Raw genomic sequence first — 11,547 nt, forward strand, 5'->3', positions numbered from 1 at the left:
TGAGTTGTTAATCATTCATTAATCAAAGAACCCAAATCATAGAGACCTACAGTAAGACACGAGTCTACACAGTTCAGATCTGTAGCAGAAATCTCGCAGTACAATTCAATTGATATTGAGCTAGTCTTAGACTTTAAAGAAGATCTACACATCCTCTGCAACAACTTTTTTCCGAAATTGAATTAAGCAGCTGATGAAAACATTTCTAATCTAAAAAATTTGATCAAGAAAATAGACGATATAAAAATCTTTAATCAAGAAATATCTCTAGAAAATCAGGATATGAAATCATCTTTAATCAAGAGGATAAATGTTGACAAAAAGAAGCAGCAGTGCAGCACGAACACGTTGCATTCGTATACTTAGCAAAACTGGTTGGATTTATACTTTTATGTAAAGAGGATGAATATCAGCTTCATCTGCCATATCTGATGGTTGATCATAGTTCATAGATTCTGGTTGGGCAAGGGAAAAAGTCAGCAGCATAAGCATCTCATTTCTTCTTAAATAGGAAATGAGCAACCATCCATTCTTCCCCATTGTTATACCCAAATAACTCAGCAGCCACTGCTATGAAGAAGGTTCTCCAATATACTATCCACTTTACAGCTGAATCCTTGCCGTAGGTCATCTCCATTATTGGTCTCAGTGAAACCAGGAACGCGGGACGTACGGCCGAATCGCGTCCTGAGTCGTTCGTTCCGCGATTCGGAACGAACGCGACCCAAATCTCTGCGGTTCGCATCTCAGTACGGTGGTCATGGCGTTTCCTTTTTCTTCTTCAAGGGTCGACACTAGAGGACCGAGAGAAAGAGGAGGAAAGAAAAGAAGATGAAAAATCGCAGATCTAGGGTTGATTCGAAAACCTAGATCTGGAAATTGAAGAGGAAAATGCTTATACTAGGATAAATTACCATGGGGCTTTGGTTCTAGCAAGAATTCCGAGCCAAATGGTGTTGTCAGATCCCCACATCTCCGGCAGCGGCGGTCGACAGTTGGCTTTCTCTCATTCTTTCCCTAGCCTCCGACATTTCCTTTCTCTGTCTTCCTCTCTTTTTTTTTCATTTAATGGGCCTCCAGTCATTTTTTTCTAATTACGTGGGTGTGCCCGTCCCCCTTCTCTTTATTTTTTTTCTTTTTGACTTTTTCTTAAAGTTTTACCAATTAGGGTTTTAAAGAAAGCATTAAAGTGGGCTAGGTATAGTTGGGCCTTTAAAAAAAACTGTCATAACTCATAACACCAAACGTTCCCGATTCACTCAAGGTAGCGTTTCCCGTTTCCGTTTCCGTCCCGCGTTTTGTATCGAATTTCGTTCATTGTATCATTGATCGGTCTTATGTAAGCGTAGTGTTTCTATTCCAGCTTTTCAACAACAAAATCTGACCCAATTAACAAAAAAACTTTCAGGGATTCGTCTGAACCAATTGATGCTGGCTCCTCCTTTCGCCAACCTGTGAGTTTGTTTCTTGGAGTGTCAAAAACCCCATCTCAGAGTAGAACTAGTGTTGAGTATAAGTTTTCATCAGATTATGTGTTGAGGGAGCAGTATAGGAATCCTTGGCATAGGATTAGGATGGGAAAATTGGTTGAGGATCTTGATGCTCTTGCTGATACTATTTCATATAAGGTGGTATTTTAGATTTTCCTTTTGTTGATTTTGAATGTTTGATGCAGAATTACATTCAACTGCAGAATTAACAAAGTCAACTACTGCATTGGAAGATAATAGTAAAGAGAATAGTGGATCTGTTGCAGAAAATGTTTTGTCATCTGCTTCTGGGTACCCTATAACCCGACCTGAAAAAACATTGCTAAGTAATTTTCTCCAGCAATTACTACTTTGGTTTGGTGCTCTTGGTTCTTGAATTTTTTTTTTTCAAACTATAAGAACCTATCTTTTACCATATTATCAAGTTTGCTTTTACCATATTACCAAGTATATCACTAGTTCTAATTTTTTTTTTTTTGACAGACTAGATTTGTTATCATATAAGACTTTGAAGTTTTTTTTTTCCTTACTGCAGGATGATGGAAATAATCGCGGATTAGAGTAGCAAACATGCATGATACATCGAGAAGCATGCCTACATGGATAATGGAATTGAAGAATAATGAAAGAATGACCTTAAGATTGATTTAGGTTTATTTAATGAGAGATATATATATTATGATTTTATGATTTAATTTTTAGATTAATTATTTATATATTGGATGCAATAGTATGTTTTCGATTGACTATACTCTTTGGCTCATTTTTTACATTGGTCATTGAGTATTTCTACTCATTTACATCAATAATATCATTTTATTTCCTCTTCAATTATTACGTTTATAAGTTTTACTATTATTCTCATTGTATATATGCCGATAAATTAAAGAATGTTACTATAAGATATGTGAAATAGAAGCGTTACACTATAAAACTAGCTGATAAGAAGTGTTGCCAAATATCTAATAGAGTGTTACATATGCTGATTTAAAATGATACATAATATTTAACAAAGTGTTACTATAAGTCAAAAGATAACATAGAAAATGCTACTATAGACGAAAAAGTGTTACATAAAACATTATTAGTAACACTACAAAAATGCTACATTAGTTTAAAAAAAGTGTTACTTTAGAGAATTTTGAGTAACACTTGAGAAAGTTAAATATTAGCATTGGAAAGTGTTACCTTAGAGAATAGGTAGCACGGGCAGATGTTTCACTTATAAAAGTGTTACAGATGACCTAAAGCAACACTTTTAGGCCTTTAAGTAACACTTTTGGGGTGATACTTTAGGCCAATTATGCACTAGTGATTTTATGGGAGTGGCCCCTGAAAAGGTTCGTGATCTTGCTTTTCTAGCCGGTTTCTCTTGGGCGCAGTGTAAGAGGACGTGATACGGTGTTGTGGAAAGTTTTCGGAAGGCCATCCGGCGAGTCAAGGATAACAAGATAATCATAATGAATCCATCTCATTCTTCCGTGTATGTAGAAAATGTTAATTGTTCTTTGTTTTGAAGGTGACTTTTTACCCTTGGGCGTCGTTTCTAGATATACCTGACTGGGCTCATAGAGCTCATCTTCTGACCCGTGAAAGTATCATTCTTCATGGGGAGTCGATCCCTGTATGGTACCTGGTCCAGTGGGTCACACGCCAGCACGACGGTACGATGTTATTGCTGGTGCCTCATGACCGTCATGTCACTATGATGAACAAAGATGCTCTTAATCTAGTTGTTGAGGGAGGGGTGACGCTTCGGGCGAGCTATCACGACTTCGTATCACGTTTAATGAGGTATCACGTTTAATGAGGTATGTATGTTGGATTTGCTTATTATGCTTGCTTATTTTGACATGATCAAAATATTAACTGTTATTGTTTTCTTTTATTAGGAGGTTGTGGCGGCTCGTATCTCTTTCGTATCGGATCTGAGAATTTGGTGCATTGGAGATTTTGGGCCTGTTGAGGAGATGATTGAATGTTTCCCCAAAGGCCGAGCAACACGCTTTTCATGCCACGCCAGCCCATGTGAGCTCAGTAAGTGATTAAAATTAGGAATTTTCATTTGTTTATCTTATTTGTAGTGATTTATGCACTGTTTGTTGCCAGGTTCCTCGGGAGACTATCGTCCAAATCCTCCAAATGGTTGACTCGCTAAAGCATGGGATGACAAAGCTAAAGAGGAGCATCCCTTGTCGCCGTAGTGATGTGAACAGCCAAGTAGAGTGACGTAGTGCGCTTTGATTGTTGTTTTCTTTGCTGCACTTATTTTGCTAATGCTTTGTGACATTTCATGCAGCGTAGTCGTCATGAGAGTGGGCCTCGTCTCAAGGTGAGCCTATAAACCCAGTCTAGGCTTTCTACCCATACTCCTCAATAGTCTACACCTAACATGCCTGAGTTGAGTCCATTTGTTGGGCAGTTCGGCGTGGATAGTATGGATTTTATGGGGGTGCCAGGGCCGAGTCATTCCCTGTGCCTTCTTCGATTTGTATTTAGCAGATGCAGATGTTGCAAATGTAATAACAGATGTTAGGGATGCAGCATATGCCTCCCATCAGGCCGACACCGCCTATGCATCCTTTCACGTAGCTTGGGATAGGCTATCATGTGGGCGAGTCGAGTGGGGTCTGGGTCGAGGAGCCAAAGAATTCCTCTTTGAGGGAGTAGGATCCGCCCTTCCCTTACATTTTTGCATTGCTTTATTCTTGTATACTTGTATCCTGCACTCTTTGTACATTTTGCACATTAATATGTATTGTGATGTGATTCTTTATGGAAGAATTCACTTAGTTAGGGCTCTTGATGTAGTTTAGTGGTTTTGTTTATGAAAGTTTGGATTTTTATGTGTTTATTTAATGTAACCTTGAGTATACTGGCGTATTTCGTCGCAATAACTCAATTAGTAACCAAGATATGAAGAACTTAGGCGTATTTCGACTCAAAGTTCAACTGGGTTGTTGTGGATTCACTCCTGAAACTTTGTGGATTCTCTCCTGAAACTTTAATTCACAAGAATTAACTCAAAATCTAACTAACTTTTATTATGGCCAAAAACCTATATATATAGTACAAGTTTTCCTAAACCTATTATAACTAGTAAAGCTTAAAGATAACAACTAATAAACTTATCTATCTTTATCTTAAGGATCAAGATAAATAATATCCTATACTTATCACACGCCTATTCCTAATATAATTAGTAAAATAAGACTCCTATTTAGACTTTGATAAGGAATTAGACTCCTACGTATAATAGGATTCCTTTATCACTTAAATACTTATTAAAATAAAACTCCTAATTTACATAGAATCCTAAAAGAACTAGAATTCTATATAACGACTTCCATTTCATATCAAACTCCCCCTCTAGAAAAAAACTTGTCCTCAAGTTTTAGTCTTGGAAGCATGGTAGCAAATCACAGGAAAGAAATGTTGCACATATGCCATTTCCTAGCAGGACTTTGAATGTTTCATAGCCTATCTTTTCCACAATTTCAAATGGTCCTTCATCCATAGGCTCTCCATCCTTGTGATTCACATGAAGTCTTTGAGCAGCAAGTGACAACCATACTTTGTCTCCTAAGTCCAACTTAGAGCCTTGGCGTAGTTGTAGGACTTGTTGTCTCCTTTCCTTCTTGTTTTGTGCAGTTTTTAGAACTTCATTGTAATCCCCCACATTTTTAAAGGATTTTCATAAATATATTTAAGTATTTATGTAATTATATTTAAATCCAAATGAGTTTGGAAAATGATTTGACTTTTAAAAAGGGTTGACTATTTTAAAAGTCAACTAAAAATATTTTTCTTATCTTAATAAAATTTGTAATATTTTAATTAAGCGTGTTTTAAATAAGAGTTTAATTATTAAAAGCACATTTGAAAAGAAAACTTAATGGAATCGAAAGCCCAAAAGTAATAAAAAGGGAAAGGATGATTTGATGACTAAAGTCCTAATAAGCCCATCTTGTTGGTCATCAAAGTTTTAATTATTGAAATTCCTTTTCCTAAGCCCAATAGGATTAGCCTATTTAAATATCCTAAAAACCCAAATATTTTGCCCTACACTTTATTTTCTCTCTCCTCCCTTGCACGTGATTTCCGAACTCTCTCTCTCACTCGACATTTTCTCTCTCCTCTTCCTCTTGAGCGTGAGTTTCATATTTCCTCTCAAAAATCGTTTCTTCTTCGCTAAGTAACGTTTCTTGTTGAACAAGACAAATATTTTCTTGAAGCCGAAAAACCTGCTGCCCGCCGGTCCTTGCTGCTGTCTTCAGTCCGGCGCCCCTTCCTCCTTTTTGTTTCGGTTGTTTTCTTTACTTCTCCTTTAAGATTCCATTAAAGTCCTAATTTTTATTGTTATTTTATTTCTATTTACATGATTATAATTTGAATTATTATTTATTATGAAAAACTTAGTTTCGGTTTCATATGATAAAAGAAAAATTTTCAGATTTATTATTTTTAGTTTTAATCATGAAAGATGTGATTTTTAGGTTTTAAATCACTAGAAATCGTATATTTAAAGTATGAATATGAATTTTGATTGGAATACGATTTTTATATGCATTTAAAATATTTTCAAAGGTTTAGAAAATTTTATAAATGCTGGAAATTCAGAAAGTTAGTATTTTAAGGTTTTTAATGATTTTAATCACTAGAATAGTTGTACTTATACTAGGGATTAAAAATAACGGGGTTTAATTATAAAAACGATTTTTAAAGACGTTTAAAAGGGTTTGGGACGTTTTTAAAGTTGCTGTATTTTTTTTAGTTCAAGTATTTACTTGATTATTTGATTGTTCTAGGCGGAGAATTCACAGTAGGGGACTTTTAGAGCATAAAAGTGGCCTACTGTTGCGTTTATACAAGGTACGTACATAGTCTACGTGCTATATGGTTTAGAAACATGCCTTAGGGATTTTTTATTTATTAGTATCATGTATAGGACCTTGTTGTTCATGTATATGATTTACTATAATTACTTTACATGTTACTTGCCTGTGTGCTACATGTAAACTGAGAATATGTATGAGTATGACTTGTTTGTATGGAAGTTTGATGCAAGCAAATAAGTTCAGTTTGGTATTAATTCGTAAGTGGATTAATTTAAGTAAGTTGAATCATGTGTTACATAGATTCTTGGAGATTATTTATTTATCTTATAAGAACCGTGGATCTTATTTGGTAAGTATGGATTATCCTATGTAAAGGTACGGATTTCTGTTGGCTGGGTTCAACAAAGGATAAAAAGAAATAAAAGGAGTCTTGATTGATAAGTTGTGAACACTTGTTAATCAAAGATAAAAAGAATTTGTTATGATTATGTGATTGCGAATTGTGTGTTATTTGGTTGTTGTGGTGTCAACAAATATTAAAATGAATGTAACGTAAAGTGAAACGAGAATAAGTTATAGACTTTAGACTGGTGCACGTCTAGAGTTGGACATAAGGGTTGGGGTTATGGTGAGCGTGCCATAGCTTTTCTAGGAATGGGTTGATCACCATCCCTTTTTATTCAAAGGTTCCTCGATATCGCAGGTCACTCTGAAATGCGGAGTCGCGCCCCATTTCATTTTTATTGGCAGGACAACTCGTCTAATAACTATTCCATTTAAAGTGATAAAAGATGTTTAAGTTTAGTTCAGTAAAAGTTGTCTGCAAAGTATTACTTACTTATGTTATTATTTATCCCTGCAAGTTTATGTTTGTAGTATCATGTTTAGGATTATTTATGTCTGATATGTAGTACTCAGCTTTGCTGATTACGTGCTTGTCTGTGTTTGTGATCATGGCTTTGCCTATTGATCCTGTGGTGATCCTTCGGGGGAGCAGAGTCAAGAAAGCATTGACATTACAGGTTCGAAGATGCATACCATTGGGGAATCTGGAATGGAGAGGCTTTTGTGACATTAGTATTATTTAAGTTGTTTTCGTAGGAACATCTTCATTTAAGTTTGAGGTTTTTTTTTAGTTGGTGTGTTAAGTTTGACATTGTCATTTGGTTTCATAAGTTTGATAAAGTTGATTTCTGTTTTAATAAGTTTTTCCGCTGCAACATTCTGAGTAAGCCGAAACGTTATCACACGGGCGATAATGCCTGGGTAATTCTCTAGGTTTGTTATAAAGATATTTTCTAGAAAGAGAGAATTATCGGGGTGTTACATTCATGATGACATGAACTTATGCATACATGAGCTCTCTCGTGGTTGTCTTGTTCCTTACATGGAGTGGCATCCAAGGGTTTGGGGCGCCTAGATTTAGGAGGTAAAGATTGCAAGATCATGCGTTTATCCCCCATTAAAATCGAGTATGCATTAGTTTTCCCATTATGCATCACATGTCTATCACTTTGCCATGGTCGTCCTAATAATAATGAGCATGCAGTCATGGGCAACGCATCACACCATAGTTGATCCATGTATTCACCTACACGAAAACCAACTAAAGCTTGTTTACGTACCCAAATGCCATCATCATTTAGCCAGCTGAGTTTATATGGCTGTGGATGCTTGCGCGTTTGCAGATTTAATGATTCAACCATAGACAAATCACAGACGTTAGTACATGAGCCACTATCTATGATAAAAGGACAAACTTTACCCTTGATGATACAGTTTGAATGGAATAAATTTGTACGTTGCTTATACCACATGGTCATCATGGCTAGAAGATAACAAAGAGCGAAAAATAAGTAATGTAGGTTGCTCTTGCTTTGGTTCACATATTGGTTGGCTCGACCAAAAATCCTCCTCATCCATAGAAGGTGTAGTAGCAATGGGGTCGTGTCTTTCTTCGGCCAAGTAATTGACCAATTCCTCACGTGTGGTGAGAGTGGTGTTAGGACAATGCTTAGCTATATGGCCGAGGCCTTGGCAACGAAAACACTGAGCTTTCTTACCTCGAATTGTGGCACTGGAGCTTGGAGTTGTAGAGGTGGTGGATGGCGTGGTTTCTTGAGGTGGAGCACTCGGCACTTCAGTCGTGGTATTGGAAGGAGCAACCGAAGGTGTGGATGAAACCAGGTGGGTAGCCCATGGAGTACGTTTGCGATTTTCGCTTTGTTGACGTTCAATCTTAGTAGCTAAAATACAAAGATCATCAAATGTAACGTACTGTTGTAATTCAAGGAGATTGGCAATGGACCTATTTAGACTAACGAGAAAGCGAGCATTTTTTTGTTCCTCTTCTTCTTGAATGTCGCATGCCATATGTAAGCTTTCAAACTCCTTAATGTATTGTTCAACACTCATAGTTGTTTGACGTAAAGAGTTTAGGCGCACAGATAGCTCTTGGCGGTAGGTGCGAGACACAAACCTTTTGCGCATCTTAGTCTTTAGGGATGACCAACAATCAATGGGAGGCTTTTCCTCTCTTGCACGCCTAGTACGTGTGGACTCATATCAGAGGGATGCATATTTTGTGAGCTTTAGGAGAGCATAAGAGAAACGAGACCCATCACTTAGGTTCTTGTGATCAAAGAGGCGTTCCATCCTTTGTTCCCACTCCAAATAGGCTTTGGGATCCAGGTCCTCATCATAGGTAGGCAAGTCGGCTAAGCGTAGATCATCGTCACGCCTCGTTTGAGGTGGAGGTGGGCGGGAAAAATTATTGTCACGCTCGACGTGGTTTACCTGCGTGGCCAGGGCATTGAATTGGGCCATCAGAACTTCGAGTTTGTCGTTCGTGGCCTTGATGGCAGCGAACACGTCGGATTGATCATCTACCATGACGTGTGTTTGTGGTCGAGGTGAGAAGAATGCGTACAATGCAGACGGGGTGTGCTGGCGAAGGTATGCGAGGGTGTTGCGTGAGTGAAGTAGCAGCAGGATGTGATTCTTTATGGAAGAATTCACTTAGTTAGGGCTCTTGATGTAGTTTAGTGGTTTTGTTTATGAAAGTTTGGATTTTTATGTGTTTATTTAATGTAACCTTGAGTATACTGGCGTATTTCGTCGCAATAACTTAATTAGTAACCAAGATATGAAGAACTTAGGCGTATTTCGACTCAAAGTTCAACTGGGTTGTTTTGGATTCACTCCTGAAACTTTGTGGATTCTCCTGAAACTTTAATTCACAAGAATTAACTCAAAATCTAACTAACTTTTATTATGGCCAAAAACCTATATATATAGTACAAGTTTTCCTAAACCTATTATAACTAGTAAAACTTAAAGATAACAACTAATAAACTTATGTATCTTTATCTTAAGGATCAAGATAAATAATATCCTATACTTATCACACGCCTATTCCTAATATAATTAGTAAAATAAGACTCCTATTTAGACTTTGATGAGGAATTAGACTCCTACGTATAATAGGATTCATTTATCACTTAAATACTTATTAAAATAAAACTCATAATTTACATAGAATCCTAACAGAACTAGAATTCTATATAACGACTTCCATTTCATATCATATTGCGTGTTTTGTTCAAAATGTCATTTCATTGGTGTTGCCCCTTTTTCTTGTTGATGGAATTGCTAGCGATGACTCCTATCCTAATAAAATTACGATGTATGAATGCATGACAACATTTTCAATGCAACTGAATTGACTGAAATATGTTTTTGTTTAAAACAAGTTTAAGTGGAGCATAACAGACCTTCTCCCCATAAAAAAATAAAAACAGAAAGGCAACGAAAAGGGTTTGGGCGGGTGGATTATCAATGAACCAAAAATGTATTTTTAAAGAATAAACAGTAATTTTCATCTGAATTGGAGTAGTGGCCCAAAATCGTGTGATATGTCATGTCTGAATTAATATGTGATGCACCTATCCTTTGCACCTATTGCAGCACGCTGCGTTTGGCGTACACCCTACGCTACATGAAAGCTTAGGATTGTCTCTGGCGCGCTATCTTGCGCTAGGCGCAAGCTTAGCGCCTGACGTGTTTTCCTTCGTGGATTGTAAATCCGAATCCGTTTAGAAAACGGATGCGATATTATTATAAATTGAGGGATCATGTATTATTTCAGTACTACAAGTTCAACAATATTCCTTTCTGCACTTTTCCTCTATAATACTTCTTTGCAACTTTTGAATATTTGCTATGGCTTTTGAACCAACGCTAAGTGGGTAGCTATCATCGTTGACCAATGCTGAGAAGCACGAATTGGGTAGGCGACATATGGACGTGCTGGCATCCTTAAGGTTTGTGGAATTGGACTATAATTTTCTTTATGCAGCTGTTAATTTTCTGGATACCGATGCCACTCTGTGTAGGGGCGTTTATCTCCAGTCTTGGTACTGTGAAGAAGGACCAAAATGGCTAATTTCAGGAAACCCCCTACTGTTGTAGGTAAATATATTTTTTTTAGTCATGAACCAAATAGTTATTTTTCCTTGTATTTTTGGATACATTATATAATATATGATAATTACAACGAGAATGAGTAATAGAATTATGATATTACATCGAAAGAAAAGGAAAAGGTCGAACAGTTTGGTGCACAATGTGCAGTTGGTCGTATCATGCGCGGACTGCGGCGCTTGGTGCTGCATCAGGCACATGGTAAGTGATGAATATGACATGGTTATTCATGGTATTACTCTTTAGGAAGTAACATTGCATATAATATTGCACGTATTATTATTCTTTATGAAGTAATAATAGCAAGTTTTGCATGTATTATTACTCTTTAGGAAATTATAATAAAATATTATGTATAAATATTATTACTCGGCATGAAGCAATAATAATATAAATTTGATGCAGATTTAGCTGATGGACCATTTGAGGTTGATTGATCCTCTTGAGAACGTGGAGAGGTATGACAAAAGGGGCTTCATTTCCAGGAACAAGATTTTTACAGATGAATCTCTTAAAGACTGGACTTGTTTCTTTAGGGATGCTGATCTGCGAATCAGATGGGTGGTGCCATGGTGGAGAATTGGGTCTATTGTAGGTATTTTTGATGATTCTCCCTATGTGAGGTTGAGTAGTCTGTATACCATGACTTTTATCTTCTTCGAGGGTATTGAGGCAGTATGGGTACCGTCAAATAACAACCTGAATAAGAGACTACTGCAACAAAAATATATGGTCTG

The 11,547-nt window shown here is 36.8% G+C and overlaps 1 long non-coding RNA gene across 1 annotated transcript; it reads left to right on the plus strand.

Annotated features, from left to right (window-relative positions):
• The first annotated feature begins 587 nt into the window (after positions 1-587).
• LOC125498329 (uncharacterized) lies at positions 588-2,185 on the plus strand. Its single transcript, XR_007275247.2, has 2 exons — positions 588-1,816; positions 2,026-2,185. It is a non-coding gene; the product is annotated as an uncharacterized LOC125498329 (long non-coding RNA).
• Positions 2,186-11,547: the final 9,362 nt, after the last annotated feature.

Source organism: Beta vulgaris, chromosome 6, assembly GCF_026745355.1.
Source record: "Beta vulgaris subsp. vulgaris cultivar EL10 chromosome 6, EL10.2, whole genome shotgun sequence".
In the NCBI taxonomy this organism is placed as follows: domain Eukaryota; kingdom Viridiplantae; phylum Streptophyta; class Magnoliopsida; order Caryophyllales; family Amaranthaceae; genus Beta; species Beta vulgaris.